Source organism: Aquarana catesbeiana, linkage group LG04, assembly GCF_042186555.1.
Source record: "Aquarana catesbeiana isolate 2022-GZ linkage group LG04, ASM4218655v1, whole genome shotgun sequence".
Classification (NCBI taxonomy): Eukaryota; Metazoa; Chordata; class Amphibia; order Anura; family Ranidae; genus Aquarana; species Aquarana catesbeiana.
In genome coordinates, this window is record NC_133327.1 from 107015157 (window position 1) to 107040951 (window position 25795).

The 25795-nt window shown below is 42.6% G+C and overlaps 1 protein-coding gene and 1 pseudogene across 1 annotated transcript in view; both read left to right on the top strand.

Annotated features, from left to right (window-relative positions):
• The window catches only part of EIPR1 (EARP complex and GARP complex interacting protein 1), a 379053-nt gene that overhangs the window by 198099 nt on the left and 155159 nt on the right, over positions 1 to 25795 (top strand). The window lies entirely within an intron of this gene.
• Positions 13285 to 13418, top strand: LOC141141935 (U2 spliceosomal RNA; annotated as a pseudogene).

Here is a 25795-nt window from a genome sequence, read left to right on the forward strand (position 1 = left end):
ATTGCGCTTCTGGCCCTTATACAGGCTGCCTCTTTTTATGAAAGTCTAGTCTTTATGAAAGTTGGGAGGTATTTTATTGCGGTCACTAAAACCAGTTCTGGCTTTGATTAACAGCACTGGAAGCCAATGGCTCCCACTGTCTCAGCAAAGCCAGAGAGACCAGGAAATGAGGGGAGAGAAGCGCTGTAGATGTGCACAGTGCTGGATCAAATGAGGGCTCAGCTCAAGTAAAAAGCAGGGGTCAGGGGGGAAATATGTATGTGTGTGTGTAATATATATAAATATATATATATGGCACTGTCAATTTCGTAAACATTTTTAGTCACGCTAAGTTTATATGGCTGCCTACTCCTGCATACAATACAATATCAAAGTAAATGTATATGAGCTTGTTGACCTGCCAATGTATTATTAATTTTGTTTAGCCACTGCTGTGATTCACAGCACCCACCTTGCTCCAAAGCATAGCTTACACATTTATTACTGTACCTCTGCAGCTTTCTGTATCACCTGCCTACTCGTGAATTTGCTTTTCCTCACACTTGAGATGCTCCCTGGGCTGTTCCTCTCCTGTAAGTTAAATAGACGCTTCTGCCTATATATCCCAGTTAAGTCAGTAGCTTTGTTCAGTGCAATAGATCTTGAGCAGCTCACCAGGTTGGGAATACCATGGATTTCTGACAGATATGCTAGCAGTATTTTTTTCAAAAAAAAAATCTAATAAAAAAATTAGATTAAGAGTTTTTCATTATTTAGTTTTTTTTACAATTTTTCTGAAGTTTGCTTTTAACTACCAATTATTGTATGCTTTTACATTTTAATAAGAACCTGTAAAAACCCTTTTGCCCAGTAATTTCTGACCATTCCAAAATCTACCCTCACAGACCAACACTGTGTGGACCTAATTTGCAATCATTAGTATCAAGGAAACTTGGCAAATTTACTGATAGCAAATCATCTCACACTATATGACCAAAGGTTTGTGGATACCTGAGCATCATGCCCACCATATGGCCAAATTATGTAAGGACCACTCCAAATGATTAGGTTCAGGTGTTTCCAGTGGGTTGTACAATTATTGGTACAGCATACAAAGACATTTTAGACTACTGTGCACTTCCAATCTTGTGAAAACCGTTTAGGGAAGGCCCTTTCTTTGTCCCAGCATGATTGTGCCCCTGTGCACAAACCTAGTTCCATAATGAAACAGAAACTCTTCTGCGCCTAAGTGTAATGTTCCATTTTCAGTTCCTTATATATTTACTGCACGGCACACTTCAGGAATACACACCACCTTGCTGCCCTCTTAAGACTGGGGAATTCCCAATGACACTCTACAACAGGAGTCTCCAAACTTTTGCAACAAGGGGCCAATTTACTGCCTTTCAAACTTTGGGGTGCCGGACTGCAGTCAGTGGAAGTAGAAGATGCCCCAGGAAACAATGTCATTGGCTTGGTGGTCAGTGGGGGTAAAATAATTATATTATTGGTGTCGGTGGGAGGAATAGTGCCCCATAATTGGTGTCAGTTGGAGAATTAGTTCCCAGTCTCTGGTGTCAGTGGAGGATTAGTATCTCATTGCTGGCATCAGTGGCAGGAATAGTGTCTCATATCAGTGGAAGGAATAGTGCCCCAAGGGTCTTATAAAGGCAAGCAAAGGGCCACATCTGGCCCATGGGCCTTAGTTTGGAGACCCCTGCCCTGCAAGAAATCAGACAAAGAGAAGGGCGCACCAGCCTAGTGCATAATCCCACATACCTTTTATTAGTAATCCAAATAAAACATACTTGCAAACCATATGATGAATATAGCATATCAAACAAAGTGTCAGCTTCAGGTTTCTCAATCCCCCCAGCATTCCCAAAACAGTAAAGGACACCCTTGGGATCCTAGCTGGTTTACGTGTTTCAAGGGATGGATCCCTCAAACGTGTAGGCCAGCCAGCTCCATAATGACACGATTTGAAGAATTTGGTGTGAATAAACTAGGATGGCCTGCACAGAGCCCTGACATCACCCCTACCCTGAACACCTGCATGTTGCATCTACAAAATCTGTACCTGACTGCATGAATGTTCTTTTAACGGAATGGACACACATTCCCTCAGACACACTCCAAAATTTTGTGGACAGCCTTCCCAGAAGAGTGATATCTGTTATAGCAATAAAAGTGGCTGAAGGTGGTAACTCCATATTAATGCTTATACTTTTTTATTTGGATGTCTAGCAAATGCATATAGGTGTTATGGTCAGGTGTAAATAAATGTTTGGCCATATAGTTTTTTTTATAGTCAGTGGCCATATGTTTGTTTTAAGTTTTTGTTACTAGAAACATAACGATGTGTTGCTATGGGAAACACAAAAAGTACAAATGAAAAGTAAACTCTGAGATGCATACAATAAGCATTACTTTACTGTTAATCTAAGTATTGCTGTAGAGTCCACAGCAGTCCCATTTGTCAGTAATCTCATGACCTTGGAAACATATCTGTGATGTAGGAAGGAATATCCCAAACGAGAAGAAACAAGAGACTTCTTTCTGTCTTTCCCTTTCTGAAAGCTTCATAAATAAAAAAATAAAAAAGGAAATGCTAAGACATTTCTAAAAGTCACCAATCAGATTCACACCTGCCTTGTAAGTGTGAACATAATTGGTCATTAAAAAAGTAGAAAGGAAGTGAGTGCATATAACCATTGTCTACACAGTCAGCAAAGGTTGCCTGTGTAAGAACAATGTTTGCTACCCATTCTTCATTAAAAAGGAACTTCATTCCCCTTTGTTTTTTTTCCCTGCTTACTTAAATGTATTCACACACTCAGTGAATCGAGCGTTGTCTGGTGTAACCTGCCGCTTCACTGCCACACAAGGACCTGCTCTGCCATCTTCTTTTCTGATGGCATCAGTGGGCCAGCTGTTTCTTCCGGGTTCTTGCAGCCAGCCCACTGAAACCCATGGAAGTTTCAAAATTGCCAGGAATGGGGGAAAAACCCTTCTGGTCGGGTGATCCTAGTGCAGTGATGGCAACCCTTGGCACCCCAGATGTTTTGGAACTTCATTTCCCATGATGCTCATGCACTCTGCAGTGTAGTGGAGCATCATGGGAAATGTAGTTCCAAAACATCTGGGGTGCCAAGGTTCACCATCACTGTCCTAGTGTGTGGTTTTTAGACACCTCTGAGTGCCCAACCCCCCCGCAGCTACTTCAGGCATGTAGAGGTGAGACATGGATTCACCCATTTATCAATCCTGCATCCTTTTTTGCTTATGTGTTCCTACAGCTGTAATCATCTGACTAAATATAGACGAATGTGTGGTATATCATGGATTTGAATGAATTATTGTTTTGGATATAGGGTTTTGATATGAATTCAGTCGTTTTTTACGACTGAATCCATATCAAAACCCCATTCAGTCATTATATTCCCGTCCCTTTGAGGGTGTGGCTTTTTTTGACACAATTTTCAATTCCACCATTCCCTATCAAAGCACTTGCCCATGGTGTACGAGACTAGCCTAGCTTTGATGAAAGGGGTGTGCCCCAGAAATATAGCTGTACCCCGTGTTCTCTGCATGTCCATGCACTGTGTTTATGGCCTTTTGTCAGTTGGAATTTGCGAGTAACCACTTTTATACAAAAATTCTTATTATCTCTGGTAATGCACTAGGTGTGCGCGCCTTCCATTTCTGCTTTTCTTGTAGTTCCTTTCGGATTACCCCATTTGAGGAAGGCAGCATCCACCTAGTTTTGGGATACCATATATACCTTTCACACCACCATTTTATCTGACATCTGTTACTCCTCACCTTGGAAGACTTATTAGCGCTGGAAGTGACCGTGTTTTTTGTAGTGCTTATTTTAAACAGCTGCCACACCTACGTCTCATGTAAACAGTCCCCTTAGTCCTTCAGTCAGGGTTTTTGTATGTCTACCCCTGGTAAAAGATGGAGGAAAAGCTAAAAAGAGTGATCCCTCTTACTTTTGTATATTTAAAAAGCTCAGTGAACACTTTTACTTGTTGCTTAGAAAAGCCCAAGTTATTTTTAGGTGACTTTTGTAATATCCTATTCTGTAGGCTCTTAGCCATTTTTTTTTTGTTTTTGTTTTTTTTTTTGGTACGTTTTGTAGCCTGTCTATCATTTTATCTTCCTTGTTTGAAATGTTTAAAGCTCAACTTTATGATCCTACCAACTAAAGTCTTTTCTTCTCTCAGTATTCATACCTTTTTTTCAGCTGTCTCTTGGCTGGTCACACGACCTGCAGGTTCCTGTTCCTCTTGTTTTCTCCAGCAGTTGGCAGTGCTGAGTGATGCAAAGAATGGACTTGCATAGTAAGGTGGTTGGCAGTCTCTGTGTCTACTGTGAGCCGTGGCCTGCACGACGATGCACCCCAGCAGGTGTGTCTATGGTGGCTTGGGCTCACAAGAAGTGGATTGAATGATGTTGGATGAACCAATAATTCTATAGAAAATAACACAGTATTTTTATTCTTAAGACACCTTGGGCACTTTTTTTAATTATTTAAAAAAAATGTTCCTTACAGATCCAACTAGTTTTAGCTGATTTAGCACTGTTGTTATGGCAATGGCCGAAGCCGGACATAGCGGGGCATGGCTAGGACGTCACACGTCATAAACTCAGCCTCTCTGTGCCCATAGTCTCAGCCTTACCATGCTCATAATCGCAGCCTCACCGCGCCCATAATCACAGCCTTACCGTAACCGTAATGCAGTCTAACCGTGCCTATGATCTCAGACTTACCGTGCCCATAATCACAGCCTCACCATTCTCATAATGCAGTCTACCCGTGCCCATAATCGCAGCCTCACCGTGCACATAATGCTGTCTCACCGTGCCCATAATCGCAGCCTTGCCATGCCTATAATCGCAGCCTCACTGTGCCCATAATCGCAGCCTCGCCGTGCCTATAATGGCAGCCTCACCGTGCCCATAATGCAGTCTCACTGTGCCCATAATCGCAGCTTCCCTGCAGTCAGTGCCTGTCCCTGGATTACACAGTCTGCGGGCATCTCCTGCTGTGTGTCTCGGAGCTGAGTGTGAAAACTTTGGCCGCGCTGTGAGAAAAGTCCAGCCCTCCTCCTAGATCAGCTCTTGTGATAGATGCAGTGGGGGGGACTTTTCTCACAGCGCGGCCAAAGTTTTCACACTCAGCTCGGAGACACACAGTGGGAGATGCCCGCAGACTGTGTATGACATATAGTGGAGGAGGAAGAGGAGGGAGCGCTGCAGCCACAGCTTGGCCCAAAGCGGCCCCAGGGCAGGCGGCCTACTGATCAAAAAAATGAACGATTAATCAAGGAATGAATCGTTCATTTCCGCAGCCCTACTTTAAATACATGATTTTAGATGATCCAAAACATTTTTTTTTTGTTTTACAAAACTGGAAGATGCTGGTTAGCAGCCAAGTGACTGTGAGCATATAACAGACAGTACCACAACTCTTGTTACATAATTGTCTTAGAATGCCTTGTAGTAGTGGTACTTTGTGAACAGTGGCAACCCTAAGGAATCTACACCACTCTACCTTTCTATCATAGCTTTATTCTGACACCTGACAGTGTTCAACTGCTTTGAAGCCATCGAGTAGGTCTGACATGGTTACCAAAAGGCATCCGATTTACTTCACCACCTTGTTCATTTAAGCAGTCAAGATGGCTAAATGACACACAATGTTCTCTTGCTAACATACCAGCATTCACTTACAGCTTATCGCAGCGACTCCTCCAACAAAACTTCACTGCACCAATTGGGTGCAGAAATCTACTAGTGTACCAATGCATCTCCCATGTACCACCATCTTATCCCTATGGTATGTGCACATCTTATAGGTCATCTACTTTTATCAGTAATTCACAAAAACATAATAATAATAAATGGCAGTGCCAAGCTTCCCTTTCCTACCTTTCTGTTTGCAGCGTATAATTTTCAACACTCTACAGAAGCTCTATAAATAACTGTTTGCGTAAGTGGTGCAGCAATAAACCTTGAAATGCATTGCGCCTTCCCTTCAGTCTCTGTGTGCACATTCCTCAGCATTAAACAAAGCTCTGATCTCTGGCAGCTCCTATAATAGTTAAAGGATAATAGCATAGGGATGATACCGCCACAGTCCCTGAAGAGCAGTAGGTTCATTGCACATGTATGCATGCTGATGGCATTTCATACCTGTTCCGTATCAGCCCCCTTCTCCACACCAAAAGTACTCTCAGCGGGGTTATGGGAAAAGACCCAGCAGCAAAGAGATTACAGAGGACACATTTCTCTTTCTATGGCTTCTCTTTATTGCTGTCCTATTTTATTTCTAAAATATCTCATTGTGCTGTCACTGCTAATGGCTAATGTTAGGAAAACTGTGCTCTGTTTACAACTTAGCTTCCCAGTAGGGGTGAGACTCGCACAAAACTTTAACCTCTTCCCTGCTTCAGTGAAATCCCTGCACTTGCTGAATATAGTTGAATTAAAGTGATTGTATTTTTTTTTTTTTTTTAATAACAAGCATGTCATACTTTCCTACTCTGTGCAATGATTTTTGCACAGAGCAGCCCTGATCCTTCTCTTCTAGGGCCCCCCCTGTTTCTCCCCCTCTGCTGAGTTCCCCCATAGCAAGCCGCTTGCAATGGGGACACTCGTGCAGGCCTGATCCCAAGCCGCACTCTGTGAGTCCATAGACAGAGTGTGGCTTGGATCCCCCTCTCCCCCACTTTCTCTTCACAAGCTATGATTGATTGACCAATGGCTCCCGCTGCTTCCTCCATGTCCAATGAGGAGAGAAAGAGCAGAGGTACAGTGTTGGATTGAGATCAGGCTTAGGTAAATACAAGGAGGGCTGCCAAGAATGCTTTAAGGTAAAAAAAAAAAAAGCTACTTTTACAACCACTTTAATTCTCAATCATCCGTCAGGTTGGCCTGAGATAGATTATAATTTTTGTAAATTAATTTTAACCCACTACTGCCCAGCCTATTGTAATATGATGGCTGAGGAGGAGCCCTGTTGTCCCCATGGGCCGCACTTTGTCATGATCTGTCACCCTGCTATGTCTTCCAGACACAGCCAATGACAGATCACTGTACCAGCCTGCTGCCAGTACCAAGTGATCGGTGTGGCCAATCACAGTAGATCATATGACAATTGTACACAATGAAAGGCTTTGATTCATGCCTTTTATTGTCTTGAGCTTTGTGATTGGTCACAGTGATCACATGGTACCGACAGCCCATCTGTACCATGTGATTGGCTGTGGTCAGTCACAGCTAATCACAATAGTAAACACTGGAAGAATATGGTTGCTTATAACTGTAAAGTTCATAGTTATAAGCAGTCATAGTGTGTAAAAAATAAATAAAAATCCTGATCACCTCCCCAGAGTAGTACAGCGTTACTATGGTAACACAATATTGCTCTGGTAACACTATGTAACAAAAAATTGTAAAAAATTTTAAAAAATTAAAAAGAAAAAATATTTATTTTAAAAAATGTAAAAAAATTATTTTTTTTTTCATTTTCTTTTTTTTTTTTTTTTTTTTTTTACATACTGTCACCAGCTTGGTTCAGTCTTGAAGGGTAAATTCACCTTTGTACACTTTTTTTTTTCTAAATTCCAGCTCCCCTATGCACCATGCTTTCCATTACAGTCACTTACTTTTCTTGTCCTAATCTACTTTTCCAGACATTTCCATTAGTAATGTCTTCTTCCTGATCAGACTTTAGGTCATGACATAGGAAGGAGTTGACCAGCTGACCTCATTAGCACAAACCCTGCATCATCCAGCCTCCCACTCCCAGGTGCACGTTTTTTTTTTAATGAAATGCAATCAATCAGTGATAACCCTTCTCACTAAATACACAATATACGATCAGATTGCATAGTGTATGGCCATGTTCATACCCCTGAAATGACTAGTTGCGCTTTCAGTGCCATTAATTGTTAACAGCACACCTAACACAAAAACAAACACACATTTTGCCATATGAAAAAACGAGGGGCAAATGCTGCAAAACGCACAAAATGTCCAATTAACCAGATGTAGTGCAGCCAATTGAAATCAACAGACTCCCCATTGGGTGTTACAGAAAAAAACGAGACACAAAATGTGCGCTCCCACTATGCTAGATGTGAATGGGGCCTGAAAGTGAAATTGGTGCAGTAACACAAGAACAATGAGGCTCCATTCACATCTGTGCTTTTCCTTGCATTTCAGAAATGCGCTGCGCCAAAAATTAGAGTAAAAAACGCAGCAGGCTCCACTCTAAAAAAAAAAAAAAAAAACATTCTGAAGCTTCTTTGGGGCAATTGCCATGTGTAGGGCAGCCCATTCAGGTGGATGGGCTGCCCTGTGCATGATGAGTGAAAATGCTCCAAAATGCCCCCCCCCCGCTAAAAAAAACCCCAAAAAACGCACGTGGGAATGCGTGTTCCCGCTGTGCAGAATTGTGGATGGGGCTTGACAGCTGAGTGTTTCTGTCCACTCCCTCCTATGTACTTGTATAAAGATGGCCATACACTATGCACTGATTATGTATTTAGTGAGAAGGGTGATCACTGATTAATTGCATTTCATTTAAAAACGTGCAGCTGGGAGTGGATGGGTGGATGATGCAGGGTGTGTGCTAATGAGGTCAGCTGGTCAACTCCTTCCTGTGTCATGACCTAAAGTCTGTAAGGAAGACAGACATTACTAATGGAGACATCTCGAAACATGGATTAGGACAAGAGAAGTAAGTTACTGTAGATTTAATGAAAAGTGTTGATATTCTTGCAAAAAATGACATGAATGCTATATTGGTGCATAGGGGAGCTGGAATTTAGAAGAAAAAAAAAGTGTACAATTGTGAACTTATACCCTTTAACTGATGGCCTTTAAAACGGTGTCTCATTACCAAGGTGTCAAACAAGAAACATCTCATGATGGGTAAAAGCAGAGCTCTCTCAAGACCTTTGCAACCTTATTGTTGCAAAACATACTAATGCCATTGGTTACAAAAGGATTTCTAAACTTCTGAATGTTCCAGTGAGTACTGGTGGGGCCATAATCCGGAAGTGGAAAGAACATCATTTCACCATAAATTGGCCATGACCAAGTGCTCTTGCAAGATTTCTTACAGAGGAGTGAAAAGAATTATCAGAAGAGTTGTCCAAGAGCCAAGGACCAATTATGGAGAGTTTCAGAAAGACCTGGCATTAGCAGGTACAATTGTTTTAAAGAAAACAATAAGTACTACACTCACCATGCAAGACTCCATTGCTGAAGAAAAGATATGTTAAAGCTTGTTTACCACTTACTTACTGGGCACTTAAACCCCCCTCCTGCCCAGACCAATTTTTAGCTTTCAGAGCTTTCACACTTTGAATGACAATTGCACGATCATGCAACACTGTACCCAAATGAAATTTTTATCATTTTTTTCACACAAATAGAGCTTTCTTTTGGCGGTATTTAACCTCTTAACAACCGGCCCATAGCTGAATGACGGCTACAGGGCGGCTGCTTAACTCTGGGAGGGCGTACTATGACGTCCTCCCAGAATTCCGCTCTTGCGCGCCCCCGAGAACATCCATGACCGCCGGGTACAGAGGACCCGGCGCATCACGGTAAATGGCCGCTGGTCGCGGCCGTTTGCCATGTGATTGCTCCGTCGCTCCTCCCTCCCCTCTCTGTACCGATTGGTACAGTGTGAGAGGGGAGGGAGAGGGATCGGATGGCAGCAGCGCTGTGGGCTGCACCTGTAGTGCCCACAGCGCTGCTCTGTGACACAGAGCCACAATCCATCCATCCATGCTCAGAAATACCCTGCAATACCCTATGCAATACTCTGCAATGTTCTGCAATACCCTGTGCAATATTCTGCAGTACCCTGTGCAATCCTCTGCAGTACCCTGTGCAATCCTCTGCAGTACCCTGTGCAATACTCTGCAATATCCTGTGCAATACTCTGCAATACCCTGTGCAATACTCTGCAATATCCTATGCAATACTCTGCAATACCCTGTGCAATACACTGTGCAATACCCTGTGCAATACTCAGCAATACCCTGCAATGCTCTACAATAGCCTGCAATACCCTGCAATGCTCTGCAATACCCCGCAATACTCTGCAATACCCCGCAATACTCTGCCATACCCAGTCATACTCGGCAATACCCTACAATACCCAGCCATACTCAGCCATACCCAGCCCTGCGCAGCCATGCTCAGCCATATTCAGCCATACCCAGCCATGCTGAGCCATACTCGGCCATACTCGGCCATGCTCAGCCATACTCGGCTGTACTCGGCCTCTGTATGTGGCCAGGCTGTGGAAGTCTCACACATGTGGTATTGACATACTCAGGAGGAGTAGGAGAATCCATTTTGGGGGGTCATTTTTGGTGTGTACATGCGTTAGAAATATTGTATAAATGGACAACTTTGTTTTAAAAAAAAAAAAAAAAAAAAAGAAAGCATTTTAATCACTTCCTGCCCGCCGTCATATGACGTCCTTGACTTTGTGCGGGGATATCTGAATGATGCCTGCAGCTACAGGCATCATTCAGATATCAGCTTTTTCAGCCGGCGATCCCCTACACCATTAGAATGATCATAGCGGCTGTTCCACTGCTTGATCGTTCTTACAGGAGGCGAGAGGGGACTCCCCGCCACCCTCCGGTGCTTCTACCGACTCACCGCTAAGATCGAAGCCAGGATCATTTTTTTTTATTATTTCAGGCTTCCCAGCCTAGAGGTGAGATGTGGGGTCTTATTGACCCCATATCTCACTGTAAAGAGGACCTGTCATTCCATATTCCTATTACAAGGGATGTTTACATTCCTTGTAATAGGAATAAAAGTGATCAAAAAATAAATTTTTTGGAAAAAAGTGTCAAACTAAAATAAATAAAGTAAAATGAACAATAAAAAAAAAATGTTAAAGCTCCCCTGCCCTGTCCCCGTGTACTCGCATGCAGAAGCGAATGCATACGTAAGTCCCGCTCACGTATGAAAATGATGTTCAAACCACACATGTGAGGTATCGCTGCGCACGTTAGAACGAGAGCAATAATTTTGGCCCGAGACCTCCTCGGTAACTCAAAACATGTAACTAGTAAAAAATTTTAAAGCGTTGCCTATGGGGATTTTTAAGTAGCGAAGTTTGGCGCCATTCCACAAGCGTGTGCAATTTTGAAGGGTGACATGTTAGGTATCTATTTACTCGGCGTAACTTCATCTTTCACGTTCTGCAAAAACATTGAGCTAACTTTACTGTTTTTTTTTTTTTTTTAAAGCACAAAACTGTTTTTTTAAAAAAAAAAGCGCGTTCGAAAAATTGCTGCTCAAATACTGTGCGAGATAAAAGGTTGCAACGACCGTCATTGTATTTTCTAGGGTCTTTGCTAAAAAAAATATATGTTTTGGGGTTCTATGTAATTTTCTAGCAAATAAATGATGATTTTTACATGTAGGAGAGAAATGTCAGAATTGGCCTGGGTGCTCCAGAACGCCCGAAACTGCTCCCTGCATGTTGGGCCTCTGTATGTGGACATGCTGTGTAAAAGTCTCACACATGTTGTATCGCCGTACTCGGGAGTAATAGCAGAATGTGTTTTGGGGTGTAATTTGTTGTATGCATATGCTGTGTGTGAGAAATAACCTGCTAATATGACAATTTTGTGAAAAAAAAAAAAAAAACAATCTTGATTTTGCAAAGAGTTGTGGGAAAAAATGACAACTTCAAAAAAACTCACCATGCATCTTTCTAAATACCTTGGAATGTCTTCTTTCCAAAAAGGGGTCATTTGGGGAGTATTTGTACTTTTCTGGCATGTTAGGGTCTCAAGAAATTAGATAGGCCATCAGTAATTAAGGTGTGATCAATTTTCAGATATTGGCACCATAGCTTTTGGACTCTATAACTTTCACAAAGACCAAATAATATACACCAATTTGTACTTATTTTTACCAAAGATATGTAGCAGTATAAATTTTGGGCAAAATTTATAAAGAAAAATTACTAATTTACTAAATTTTATAACAGAAACAAAGAAAAATTAATTTTTTTACCGAATTTTCATTCTTTTTTCTTTTATAGCGCAAAAAATAAAAAACCCAGCGGTGATTAAATACCACCAAAAGAAAGCTCTATTTGTGTGAAAAAAAGGACAAAAATTTCATATAGGTACAGTGTTGCATGACTGAGTAATTGTCATTCAAAATGTGAGAGCACTGAAAGCTGAAAATTGGTCTGGTTATTAAGGAGGTTTAAGTGCCCAGTGGTGAAGTGGTTAATCACTCCTGGGGTCTTTATTTTTTGCTAAACAAACAAAAAAATTTTGAAAAGAGAAAAACGGTTTTCATAGTTTGTTCTAAAATTTTGCAGACAGGTAATTTTTTCTCCTTCATTGATATGCGCTTATGGGGCTGCATTGATGGGCACTGATAGGCTGCACTGATAGGCACAGATAAGGCGGCACTGATGGGCGGCACTGAAGGGCACTGATAGGTGTCATGATAGGTGTCACTGATGAGCACTGGTAGGTAACACTGATAGGTAGCACTGATTGGCACTGATAAGTGGCATTGATAGGTGGCACTGTGGGCACTGATAAGTGGCACTGATATGTGGCACTAGTGGGCACTGTTATGCACTGGCAGGTGGCACAGGTGGGCACAGATGTGGCAGCAGCTGCTCTCCTTGATCTGAACCGATGTCCCTCTGACAGCCGCCGGTAAGCGGTTTACATCACGTGATCAGCTGTCACACGACCCCTTACTCCGATCTCCGATCAGCAGAGTCTCCAGGGTGGATATAAATCAATGATTTAAAAAAAAATTTAAAAAATCTGATTTTTTGGATTTTAAATCAGATTTTTTTAATTCAAGTCGATTTTTTTTGGATTTTTATCAAATTTATTTTAATAAAATGCTTTTGGAGCAAAAAAATCTGTCTAAAGATAGTTTTCTATTTAAGATACATTAATAATTTTGTTTATTCAGCAGTAAATGGAGCTTAGTTATGGAGCATGAGGCTGTATATTCTGCAATATTTACATTTTTAGTAAACCCATTCAATGAATCCAAGCTCTGCAAGATGAGATAACATGCACTGCACTGATGCATTCACACAATTTTACAGTAACCATGAGATAAAAAAAAGTTCAGGAATATTCCTTTATCCCATTGTACACTACAAACTGTGTAATTGAATTGTTTCTGATATTGCTGTTTTAAAACCTTACAGCTTATTATTCTGTATAGGAAACCTTTGTTTGCAAATATTAAAGATTCTGACTACCAGCTTCTCGGCCTTTTGGCTAAGATCAAGTGTAGTATCTGTTCTTATCAGTTACCAGGAGGTGGCGCTTACTTCTGTCCCTGATCTACGGAGAGGTGGTATCAGGGATGGCGGAGGCTATGCAAAACCTGCTGGTGTAAAGGTAACCTGGAGCGGTTTGTAGCCAAAAGGGAAGCCTTCTGATGGGAATGGAGAACCATTGGGTCTGGCCAGAGGGTCGGGTCCCTGGGTTTGGGGTAGCTCTAGCTCCGGTCAGTTTTTCGGGAGAGAACACTGGCTCCTCTTTCCCACCGGGGGAGTGGTTAGTATTTCCCGAATGTAATTAGGTAGGAAGGATGAGAGCGACGGTGAGGCCTGATGGTAAAGGGCTCTCGCCAAGCTTCCATAACTTCAGGCTTTCCTGGCTGGGGTGGGGGCTGCTGTGGTCTGGGTTGGGGGTCAGGGTTGCACCAAAAGCCAGTGGTGAATGTGCCCCTGAAGTGGCAGTTCAGGGGTGCCATACAGCGACAGTGTTCAGGCACTTGATTTATGGCACCATGGTCACTTCACCACAACACACGTTTTTCGCACCTGCCTCTAGGGCCGAGCATTTTGGCTAGGATCAGGGGAAATTTTTATTCCTGGCTGGAGGGCTGGCCATTGTATTACACAATGGTCACTTTTCACTCTTCCACCTTCTCCCCACTTTCTCTTTATTCATCCCCGTGTTTGTCACTTTTTTGTATTTTTTTGTTTGACGTGTATACACGTTTGCCACTGTGTGATGAGTAAGGTGTGGGTCCTCAGGCCTATTCTGAAAGTCTTGGGAGGAGGTGGACATAGGCCTTCTGGCTTGGTTCTCCCTCTCTCATGGGGTCTCCCTTCGGGGTCTGTTTCGGCAGACCTTCCAGAGAACGGGGGTCCATCTTGTTTCGGCCAGATAGACCCAAGTGAAGTACCTCAGTCCCCGTCTAGAGCCTAACGCCCCGGGGGATCAGGGTAAGGTCCTTCCCTAGTGGAGGATCAGTGTAACACCCGTTGCACGTTTTTGTGTGTCACTCTTTATGTGTGTGCACTTTTTTTGGCACCGGATGGAAGTTTTTGGGTGTGTTTTGCACTCCACTGGCTTTTCAAAAAAAAATTAAGGTCCTCCCTTACTAAGTACTTCTCACTTCAGTGTTTTGCTGCTGCCAGATTTCTAGCTTCCTGCTCTGAACCCTGCTGTCTTGTACCTGATCCCCCCCCCCCCGTTCCTGATCCCAGTTGTGTTTCCCCTTTCCCATCTTCTCCCTGCACCTCCAGTTTCCCCCTGCTTTTTTGTTCCCCATTTTGTATACAGTATATTGTATATAGTTAGTTGTTACTAGTCAGGTATTCTGTCTCTGGGTTTTTTGGTTCACTTATATTTTCATGCTTACTGTGTGCTGGTGTTTGGAAGGATTTTGTTTCACTGTAAATAAATCATTCTTAAAGCATACACAGTCTGGTCCCAGTTTCATGAGTGTAGCCACACACTGAAGAAAGAGGCACTTCGTAGGGGAGGACCTAAAAAACCCCCCAGCAGCTAGCATCAGGTGGAAACTGGAATACTGGGGACTGCTGGATGACACTTGCTGGTGGACACGGGACTTACAATCCTCCACCCAGGGAACCACAGTGCCACTATCAGATGATCCAGGTCCTGACATACTCCATGTGCCTGGCCTTCAGGGCCAGACTCTCCCTAGCATGGTGGATTTCAAACCCATAGCTGGTTGGGAAAGCCCTATTCTCCACAGACGTGGAAGGCTCTCACAAGGGGTACCAACCTGTCAGGCTAGGGCGTAGTCCTGGAGGCTCTCTTGATGCTGGGTACTTGGTCATCAGAGAAAGCGCACTTTCCCACCAACATTCTAGAACTTGGGACAATTCGGTTGTCCCTTCAATGCTGGACTCCTCTATGGTGAGAACACCCAATGAGAATCCAGACAGACATGACCACAATTGGAGCTTACATCAATCATTAGGGAGACACCAGAAAACCTACTGCTCAAAGGGAAGTGGACTTGGTCCTTTGTTGGGCATAGCCTCTCATTCTGGCCCTGTCCATTGACCAGAAACCAGACATGGAAAATTGCCAGGCTTTGCCACAGGTGGTGAATGTCAGATGTGGATCTTCTGTTGTCCATGTCATCAACAAACTGGTCAGACTTGTCGCCAGGTCCAGGGAACCCGGGCCCCTGCAATGGATGCTCTGGCGATGCGTGGCTTCAGGTCGGCCTGATTTACACCTTTCTGCCACTCCAGATTCTCCTTCACCTACTTTGCAGGGAACCGAGATGAAGGGCACTTCAGCGATCACACCGAATTGGCCCAGGAGGATGTGGTACAAACTGAAACACTTGGCAGATACTTCTAGAGCCCTTTTGTGTTTCCAGACCTTCTGTCCCAAGGGCCAGTTTTCCATCCTGCTTCTTGGTCACTCATTTCAATGGCATGGCTGTTAAAGCTAAGGTCCTGAGAAACAGAGGCCTTTTGGATTCAGTCATTCCTATCCTCTTGAAGGCTAGGAAGACAACTTCTCATAAAGTCTACCATCCTCAGAAGATCTGTGTTGCTTTGTGCAAGTTGAGAAACATTCATCCGAAAAAGTACTCCGTGGCACGTATTCTGTCTTTCCTCCAGTCCGGTCTAGATCTGCATCTAGCTTTGAGTACCTTCAAAGTACAAATCTTGGCCATGGCATTTGGCTTCTCACTCCCTAGTTAACTCCTCTCACTCGTGAGTTGTTCAGGGTGTAGCGCACATTTTTCCTCATGTGTACTCTCCTGTGTCCCCTTAGGGACCTCAGTCTGGTTCTGTTGGCTCTGAAGAAGCTGTCTTTTGAACTTGGTGATATTCCTTTTTTATCTGACTTTACTTGTAAAGTGGCCTATCTTTTTGCTATTGCCTCGGAACAGAGTCTCTAAGTTAGCAGCCTTATCTTGTAAGGATCCTTTCTTAGTGTTGCACAAAGACAAAGCTGTATATCGTGTAGTAAAGTAGCGCTAATATAGCACATCAACAAAAAGAAAAAAAAAAGGAATTTCTCAGATGCTCATGGCAAATAAAAACTCATATAAAAGTGTTCAAAGTCCTAAAAGGTGTATCCCATAATACAGTGGGGCAAAAAAGTATTTAGTCAGCCACCAATTGTGCAAGTTCTCCCACTTAAAAAGATGAAGTGGTATAAAAACCGATACTGGTAGGAAAAAAGAAAAGCGAAAAAGGAAGAGCGAAAAAGGATGAGCGAGAGGGAGGGAAAAAAAAAAGGAAGAGCGAGAAGAAAAAAAAAAAAGAGTGAAAAAGGAAGAGCGAAAAAGGATGAGCGAGAGGGGGAAAAAAATAAGGAAGAGCGAAAAAGGAAGAGCAAAAAAAAAAAAACAAGTAAGAGCGAAAAAGGATGAGCCAGAGGGGGGGAAAAAAACAAAAAAAACAAGGAAAAGCGAAAAAGGATGAACGAGAGGGGGAAAAAAATAAAAAAAAAAAACAAGGAAGGGCAAAAAAGGGGTTTTACAGGTGTTGGTTACACCATAGAAGTTTAGCTGCTTTTTTCATTTAGCACTTTATTAATTAGCACTTTATTTGTATTGATACACTGTTGTTAGCGCATTAGTACTTTGCCATATCAACAAAGACAAAGCTGTCTTGACGCCTAAAGCCTCCTTCCTCTCAAAGTTGGTCAATTTTTTCCACTTTAACCAAGACATTGTCCGTCTTTCTTTTAAGTGCTGTTCTGAAATATACAAAGGAAATTTCTCTCAACTGACTTGACATGGTAGATGCTGTGAGAGTATATCGCTTAGCTACTGCCTCTTTTTTTTAAAATCAAGTTCCTTCTTTGTGACTCCTGAGGGTTACCACAGGGGTCTCTGTGCTCCTTGTCCCACCATTGCCAGATGGATCAGACATGTTATCATAAGGCCTATAATCTGAAGAATAGGGTTCCTCCCTTTCCTGTTAAAGGATTAGTTCACCTTTCCTAAAAAATAATAAATGCATATCTTTTTGCAGGTAAAAAATGTGCAGTTTTTTTTTTCTGCAGCCATTAAAGCATTGCTTTCACTATCAGCAGATCATGGGTGCAATGCATGGATCCTGCAGACTCCTAGCTGTTTGCCCATACCTCCCATATGGGCAGAGATTTACTGAACTGCAAGAAGAATCAATGAACTGCAACAGCTCCTACCAGCGCCCTTACGGGCCATTGAGAACTGCAAACCATCTGCCGCGGTGGCCTTCAGCAGTGGTCCTCAACCTCAGTCCTCAACATGCCATGTTTTGGTAATTTCTCTTAGATAATATAGCTATCCAAAATACCAAGCCATTGACTCTGATTTAAAGCATCTGTGCAAGATAAAGGAAAACCTGCAAACATGGCCTGTTGGGGGTACTTGAGGACTGAAGTTGAGAACCACTGGCCTACAGTGCTTGTAGTTAATTCACAGAAAACTATAAATGAATGACATGAAAAATGGTCAAAGCCCCGCACAGCCACCCTGTTTTTAAATTGTGACAGCAGGTGCTGGAAGAAGGTCCCCCACTGGCTGTCACAGAGCAGGGAGCGTGAAAGGCGGGTGCATAGGAGCATGTTGCCCTAAATACAGGTGTAACCGGTAACACGCTTCTAAAGATACACTTATTCTTTAAGGCACACATAACCAGATTTGTTAGTGCTTCATGGACTTTTCAGCATCAGCCATCTGTTTCTCAAAGCAAGGCTGCCACCTTAGCTTCACACATCATTTGTTAAGTTCCACATGGTGGATATTCAGGTCTCCTCAGATGACAGTTTTGGGTGTAAGGTTCTACAAGCTGCTGTTTGCGCCTCTCAAGCCTTCTTGACTTATCAATAAAAATCCCTTTCCTGGAGTACATTACAGGACACTTTTCCCTCCCCTCTGTTCTTATGATCTACCTATAGCTTGATACAAAACTGAGGCTAGCTGGGAGTGGAAGGCGTCATAAAATGGGATGCCCATGCAGCCATTTTTTGTTTGCCAGTGTCCAATCACTTGAATGTAGCTGCATACAACCCCATTGCAAGGATGAAAGTGGTTCTAAATGCAAATTGTTTTACCTTAATACATTCCCTGCATTAAGTAAAGAAACACCCCATTAACCCTCCCCCAACCTTCCCCCAGTCCTTTCCTGATACAGCGCTGTTCCTCCTGCAGCAGCGCTCCTCTGTTTTCCTGCTCTCACAGGATACACAGAGAGCAGAGGGAGCCATTAGTTCCTGCTGCTGACAGTCAAATCGTGTAGAAAGAGTGTGGGGGGGGGGGGGCCTAGCTGAGCCTAGCTGAGCCTTTGGTTGTACACAGCAGGAAACCATCAAAGAAGAGTTAAAGGGCCACTCTGTGCAATATCATTGCACAGAGCAGGGAAGTATAAACTCTTTTTAATTTTAATTTAATAAAGGGTCACTTTAAAGAGCCTCTGGCCTGTATTGTACTCCTAGATTTTACTGACAAGTCAAATATCCTATTATTTCTTGTACACGGCTGCTTCAGTTTGTCCTCAGTGTACCAAAATGCAAGTTGTCCTGCAACACAAATGCACTGGGAAGATGTGTTGGAGTGCCATTAAGAACGAATGGCACTGCGCCACACAAATGCGCGTTACTGTGCATTGCAGTAACAAACACAATGGTGTGAACAGGCCCGAACTTGATTAAAGCCTGCTAGCAGCTTGCTTAACATGACAGAAGAAAAGTTTACAGCGCACACATGCTAAAATGTCGTTTAAATTCTGCGAGGCTATTTAAAACACCTGAACATATTCAGCAAATAAGCAAAAAATATGGGGATTTGGTCACACTATATGGCCTGCATAGTGCTTAAGCCCACTACTGCATCCCCATTATCAGTGGGTACTACACTATTCATAGAATGAAAGATCCTGCTTCTCAACCATGGGAGAAATACACTTCTCCATGTGGGAGAATTAAAGGACTCCTCCTACACAGGTAGACACTAATGAGAGGTAATGGCAGGGGGAAGGGGTGCTCCAACCCAAGGGATCTGGTCAGGACCCTTACAATAGACAAACAAAGATAGACTTAGGTGTGCCCCCAAGTTTATCTTTGTTTGCTTAACATGACGGTCAGCACTACCACTTTTAACTGTGTTTAACATCCTTGAACTGGAACTGAGGGTTGCTTTATAGGCTTCAGCAAAGCTGTCTATTGCCGCGTACATACAATCGCACATTCTGACAACAAAATCCATGTTTTTTTTTTTTCCGACGGATGTTGGCTCAAACTTGTGTTGCATACACACAGTCACACAAATCTTGTCAGAAATTCCGAACGTCAAGAAAGCGGTGACTTACGATGAGCCGAGAAAAATGAAGTTCAATAGCCAGTGCGGCTCTTCTGCTTTATTCCGAGCATGCGTGGAATTTTGTGCGTCGGAATTGTGTACACGCGATCGGAATTTCCGACAACGGATTTTGTTGTCGCAAAATTTGAGAACCAGCTCTCAAATTTTGTTTGTTGGAAATTCCAACGAAAAATGTCCGATGGAGCCTACACACGGTCGGAATTTCCGACAACAAGCTCCCATCGAACATTTGTTTTTGAAAAATCCGATCGTGTGTACGTGGCATAAGGCTTGCTGGAAGCTTTACAAAAACTTTTGCAAAGGTTTGCAGTACATCCTGATTTCTTATAACCTTAAACCCATGTTTACAAGGTCTAAGGGCTTGTGCAAATGTATGGCAGCCCCTGCCACCCTACTGAAAAAGTGATTCCCAGTAGACCGCTTTTCAGAGGGCTTTTGACAGATGATAAGGAGGTGATATGTTGCTTGTTCACCTCCTGATTTTATCTTGTATATTCTGTACCACTGCACTGCAATTGCATGGATTGCATGTGGTTGCGGTGTTGCGCCATAGCGGCATGGCAGCAGTAATGCCCACTGAATGTGACATCATTTATGCCGTCAGAATGTAAATATTTGCCAGCACACCAAGGATCTTCAATTACATCCAAATGTTTTTTGATTGAAGAAAGATCACACCACAACGTTTCGGAGCCACACAAGACCCCTTCATCAGGCATATGATTATCATCACATGCCTGACGAAGGGATCCTGCGTGGCTCTGAAACGCTGCACTACACTGTTCGTGATGTGAAATTTCTTCAGTAAAACAGTTTGGACATAATTGAAGATCCTTGGTGTGCTGGTGAATATTTACATTCTGTCAGGTATGTTCCAGTTTCCAGTTGGTAGTTGCTGCAGCACCCGGTAACGCTGCCTGTTTTTTTTTTTTCAAATATTGTTTTTATTAAATCCCAGAAAGGGCAGAACCAAGCCATTACAACTCGCAATAGTTACTGGCAGATGTTTTTTCCAATGAAGAGTTATGCAGGACTTGACCGCATTCGACAGGTGGCGCACAATTGATTTTCTATAAAGTTTAGCCGGAATGGTTGAGACGTGTAGTAAGAAAAAGACTGGATCATCAAGTATCTTGTATTCTCTGAATTTTTGAGTAAATTTCGGGACCTCCGTCCAGAAGTGCTTCAACTTAGGGCAGGACCAAAATATGTGGAGCAGCGTTCCTCTGTCCCCTTGGCACCTCCAACAAAGGTTAGTTGTATTTAGATAGCATTTGTTTATCATATGAGGGGTAAGGTACCATCTCGTCAAAACTTTAAAGCTGGTCTCCTGAATTTTTGTACAGATCAATGATTTCAGGGAGAATCTGATAATGTGGTGTTGGTCTAACGTAAATTTACGATTTAGCTCCGGTTCCCAGTTTCTCATACAGGGTAGATGTGGTTGCTCAGGGGGAGTGTTCAGTAAATTATAAGTTTTAGATTAAACTTGTGAGAGGATTCCATCATCTGAACAGTGCTCAAATGTTGTCAGATGATGGCCTAAACACTGAGGATTTGGTATAAAATTTAGGAAATGTTGCAGTTGGAGAGCGTTCCAGAAGGGGAGTTTAAAAGGGTCTGTGGTATTAACTAGCAATTCTATAGAAGGCCACAAAAGAATTGGACTCTTGATCACAGCCCGATTTGCAAGCACAATGTAAATACATCTAAAAGCTCCTACTAACATGTACAAACACATAGTGTGTATGTACTTTAAAGAGCGTATGCAGGAGACCTTTGGGTTTAAAAGTAGCTTACTTCAGCTTTCGTTTCCAAATAAAATGGATGTAACACCTTTATTAAAAGATGTTCTCCCCACTGTCACTGTAATTGAAAAATATATAAGCCGTTACAAGAACACTGGTCCTACCCTGATTGGCCCCATGATAAATGACATCTTAATAGGCAGCCTCTCGGTTTCATGCATCAGCCAAGCTTAGATTGTGATCAGGACACTATAAAAGAAATAGGGCAGGCGATTTCATGGTCTATCTCTAAACAAGACAAAAAAGAACGAGAGACATTATTTGATGAAAATGAAGGCTGTGAAATAAAAGGTGATAATTTAAGCATTTGGATACGTAATGGAAGCAGAGAGGTGAAAATGGTATGGACTCCAACAGATGGCAAATACATCTTAGAAAAAGAAAACAGATTCAACACAGAATATTCTATTGTGTGAAACTGTATATCATAGAGACTTGCTTAAAAAGGAAGTCCATTTAAAAGGAAATCAATATTGTTTTTAAGGCATATGTAAACCCAGTCTATAAAATGTCATACTGTATGAACTTTACCATGTTAATGCTACTTCAAAAGTCAGTTTCTACTATTATTTTTTTTTCATCTGCAGCGTTTGAGTACCTGGTGATCCTGCAGTGAAGGACCTTGTTCGTTTGCTTTCTGTTATAGGGTGAAAACTACTTTCTCATGATTGTGTTCCTGCTTGTCACCCTGTCATACATGTGGTTGTTTAACCACTTCAGCCCCGGAAGATTTGGCTGCTGAATGACCGGGCCATTTTCTGCGATTCGGCACTGCGTCGCTTTAACTGATAATTGCGCGGTTGTGCAACGCTGCACCCAAACAAAATTGGGGTTCTTTTTTCTGACAAATAGAGCTTTCTTCTGGGGGTATTTGATCACCTCTGTGTTTTTTATTTTTTGCACTATAAACAAAAAAAGAGCGACAATTTTGAAAAAAAACACAATATTTTGTACTTTTTGCTATAATAAATATCCCCTTTTTTTTAAAAAAAGGAAATTTTTTCTCAGTTTAGGCCGATATGTATTCTTCTACATATTTTTGGTAAAAAAAAATCGCAATAAGCGTATATTGATTGGTTTGCGCAAAAGTTATAGCTTCTACAAAATAGGGGATAGATTTATAGCATTTTTATTTATTTATTTTTTTTCCTAGTAATGGTGGCGATCTGCGATTTTTATCGTGACTGCGACATTATGGCGGACACATCAGACAATTTTGACATATTTTTGGGACCATTAGCATTTATACAGCAATCAGTGCTATAAAAATCACTGATTGCTGTAAAAATGTCACTGGCAGTGAAGGGGTTAACACTAGGCGGCGATCAAGGGGTTAACTGTGTTCCCTGGGAGGTGATTGCAACTGAAGGGGGATGAGACTGACTAGAGGAAGCGAAGAATCGTGGTTCCTAGCTAATAGGAACACACGATCTGTCACTCCTCTCAGAATAGAACAGGGAAGTGTATGTTTACACACACTCGTCCTTGTTCTGTCTCTCATGCTCGTGATCGCTCGTGGCTGGCGGTCATCATGACTGTCGACCACGAGCATCAGCACCCCCGCTGTGCAGCGGGCGCGCACGCCTGCTATCCCGATCCCGCAAGCCGACGTATAGCTACGACGGTTCACAGGATCGTGCCATCCTGCCGCAGTAAAATGACGTCGGCAATTGGCTAAACATTATGCCGGCATGGTCCACTGTTGCCACCATCAGAAAACGCACCCTAAGAAATGCAATGCAACGATTGCTGGAATTTAGGTAAACATGAAGTGGGTGCAAAGAAAAGGCAGGAGCTCAGTTTTAAAAATGATCAAAAAATGCTAAGACAATTAATTTTTTATTTTTATTTTAAAGTCAGTTATTAAGTAGTACTAAGCTCTCATTGTTTTTAGTTGGAACACATTGCTGTAGATCAGGGGTCTACAAACTTTTTAAACAAAGCACCAGTTTACTGTCCTTCAGACTTTGTGGGGGCTGTACTGTGAGTAGAAAATTCCCTGGTATGAATGGGAGAAAAAATGCCCTATCATTGGCATTAGTGGGAAGACTAGTACCCCATCGTTGATATCAGGGGAAGAAATAGTGCCCCATCATTGGTGTCAGTGCAGAGAATAGTGCTCCATCCTTGGTGTCAGTGGGAGGAATAGTGCTCCATCATTGGTGTCAATGGGAGGAATAGTGCCCCGTCATTGGTGTCAATGGGTGGAATAGTGCCCCGTCATTGGTGTCAATGGGTGGAATAGTGCCCCAAAGGGCCAGATAAAGGAAAGCAAAGGGCCGCATCTTGCCCCCAGGCCGCAGTTTGGAGACCACTGCTATAGATGAATGTAACACAGGGAAATAAACCATTCTAACAAAAAATAGCAGAAAGACACTCATTAATATCTGTTTACAGCCATATTCTCAGTCTTCCTCTTTGTAGCTTTTATGTACTTCCAGTTGAAATTTACCCTTTCCATGCCTCATCATTAATTCACCCAGATCGGTGTGTTCAGATGCTTTACTAAATGAAAAATAGTGCTGTTTACATCTGGGAAACTGGAAGTGACAAAACTGCTTGTCAATTCCGGTTTCCTATGCCACAGAGATCATCGGGAACCTTATGGTCCTCAACAGTATCTATGGTAAGCCAGTGAAACTGCTGGCTTTCATTCTCCCAGCTCACCGCTTGAATGTAAGAGCTTAGAGAGGCACCGGTGGGATCGGGGTTGACCCCTCCTACCGCCTGAAAAAGCCATCCAGTGGCTAATTAGCCGCTAGGATGGCTTTTAAATGAAAGCCGGCTGCCAGCAGAAAGAAAACGATACCGGGATGATGTCTATAGCTGCATGCATCATCCTGGTACAACTGCCTAAATCCAAATGACGTACATGTACGTGATTTGACGTTAAGTGGTTAAAAAGGGTAGTTACTTGTATGTAAACTATTGAAGGGGATGATGAGGGACTATATCTAAGAATTTGTTGATGAAAACCGTATAATTAGTAGTTCTATGCATTCTATGCATTAAGGTGAAAAAACATCCGACAATACCCCCCCCAGCCCCCCTGTTTTACTTACCTGACCCCTCGAAAGTCCTGCGCTCGCCCCCGACATCCTCTTCGCCGCTCAGCCTGATTGGTTACAGTGGATGGATTGAAATCAGCGCAGCCATTGACTCGCGCTGCCGTTAATTACATCCAGTGATGCGGTGCGCCGGGGGGTGGGGCCGAGTGATACAGTGGCCGCCGCCGGCTGTATCACGTGAGCGCGCCCGCAAGCACTCAACAGAGGGATCTCACATGAAGGTGTTGAGTCCTTGCGGGGGGGGAGCTGAGACAGCCACCGAGGGACCCCAGAAGACCAGGTTCGGGGCCACTCTGTGCAAAACGAGCTGCACAGTGAAGATAAGTATAAGATGTTTGTTATTTTAGAAAAAAAAAATATCTTTAGTGATCCTTTAATTTATAAATTGAGATCTGTTGGCATGGACCACAAGGTGTATACCTGGATAAAATAGTTAAAAGGGTACATACAAAGGGTGGTGATAAATAGCGAGTACTCAGACTGGTCTGGAGTTGTAAGGGGGCTACCACAAGGCACTGTTCTGGGACCAATTCTGTTTAATATATTCATAAATGATATAGAGGTTGGTATAAATAGTTCAATCACAGTGTTTGCTGTTGATACAAAGCTAAGCAGGGCAATAACTTCACTGCAGAATATTGAAACTTTACAAGACCTCAATAAAATAATGGGGTGGGAAAATACATGGCAAATGAGTTTTAATGTTGAAAAACATAAAGTAATGCATGTAGAGCTTAAAAATATGAAACTAGGAAACTAGAATGAAAAAAGATCTAGGGGTCCTAGTAGATCACAGGCTCAGCAATAGCATGCAATGCCAAGCTGCATCAAGCAAAGCAAACAGAATATTAGCATGCATAAAAAAGGGTATTTATTCAAGAGATGGAACAATAATCCTGACACTTTCTAAAACATTTTGGTTCGGCATCTTGAGTATGCTGTCCAGTTCTGGCCACCAATCCTCAGGAAGGATGTGCTGGAAATAGAGAGAGTCCAGAGAAGGGCGACCAAACTAATAAGGGGACTGGAGGACCTCCCTTACATGGAACAACTATAAACATTACACTTATTCTCCCTGGAGAAGAGACACTTGAGAGGAGATATAATAGCAATATACAAGTATCTTAATAGTCATTCTAGGGGGTCTTTCATGTCAGAGTGGTAAGGATGTAGAACACCCTTCCACAATCAGTGGTGTCAGTGGGAAGTATAGATAGTTTTAAAATGCTCTTAGGGATTTCAGCAAACACAATGTGCAGGGATATGGGAAATGGTATTTGACATGAACACACA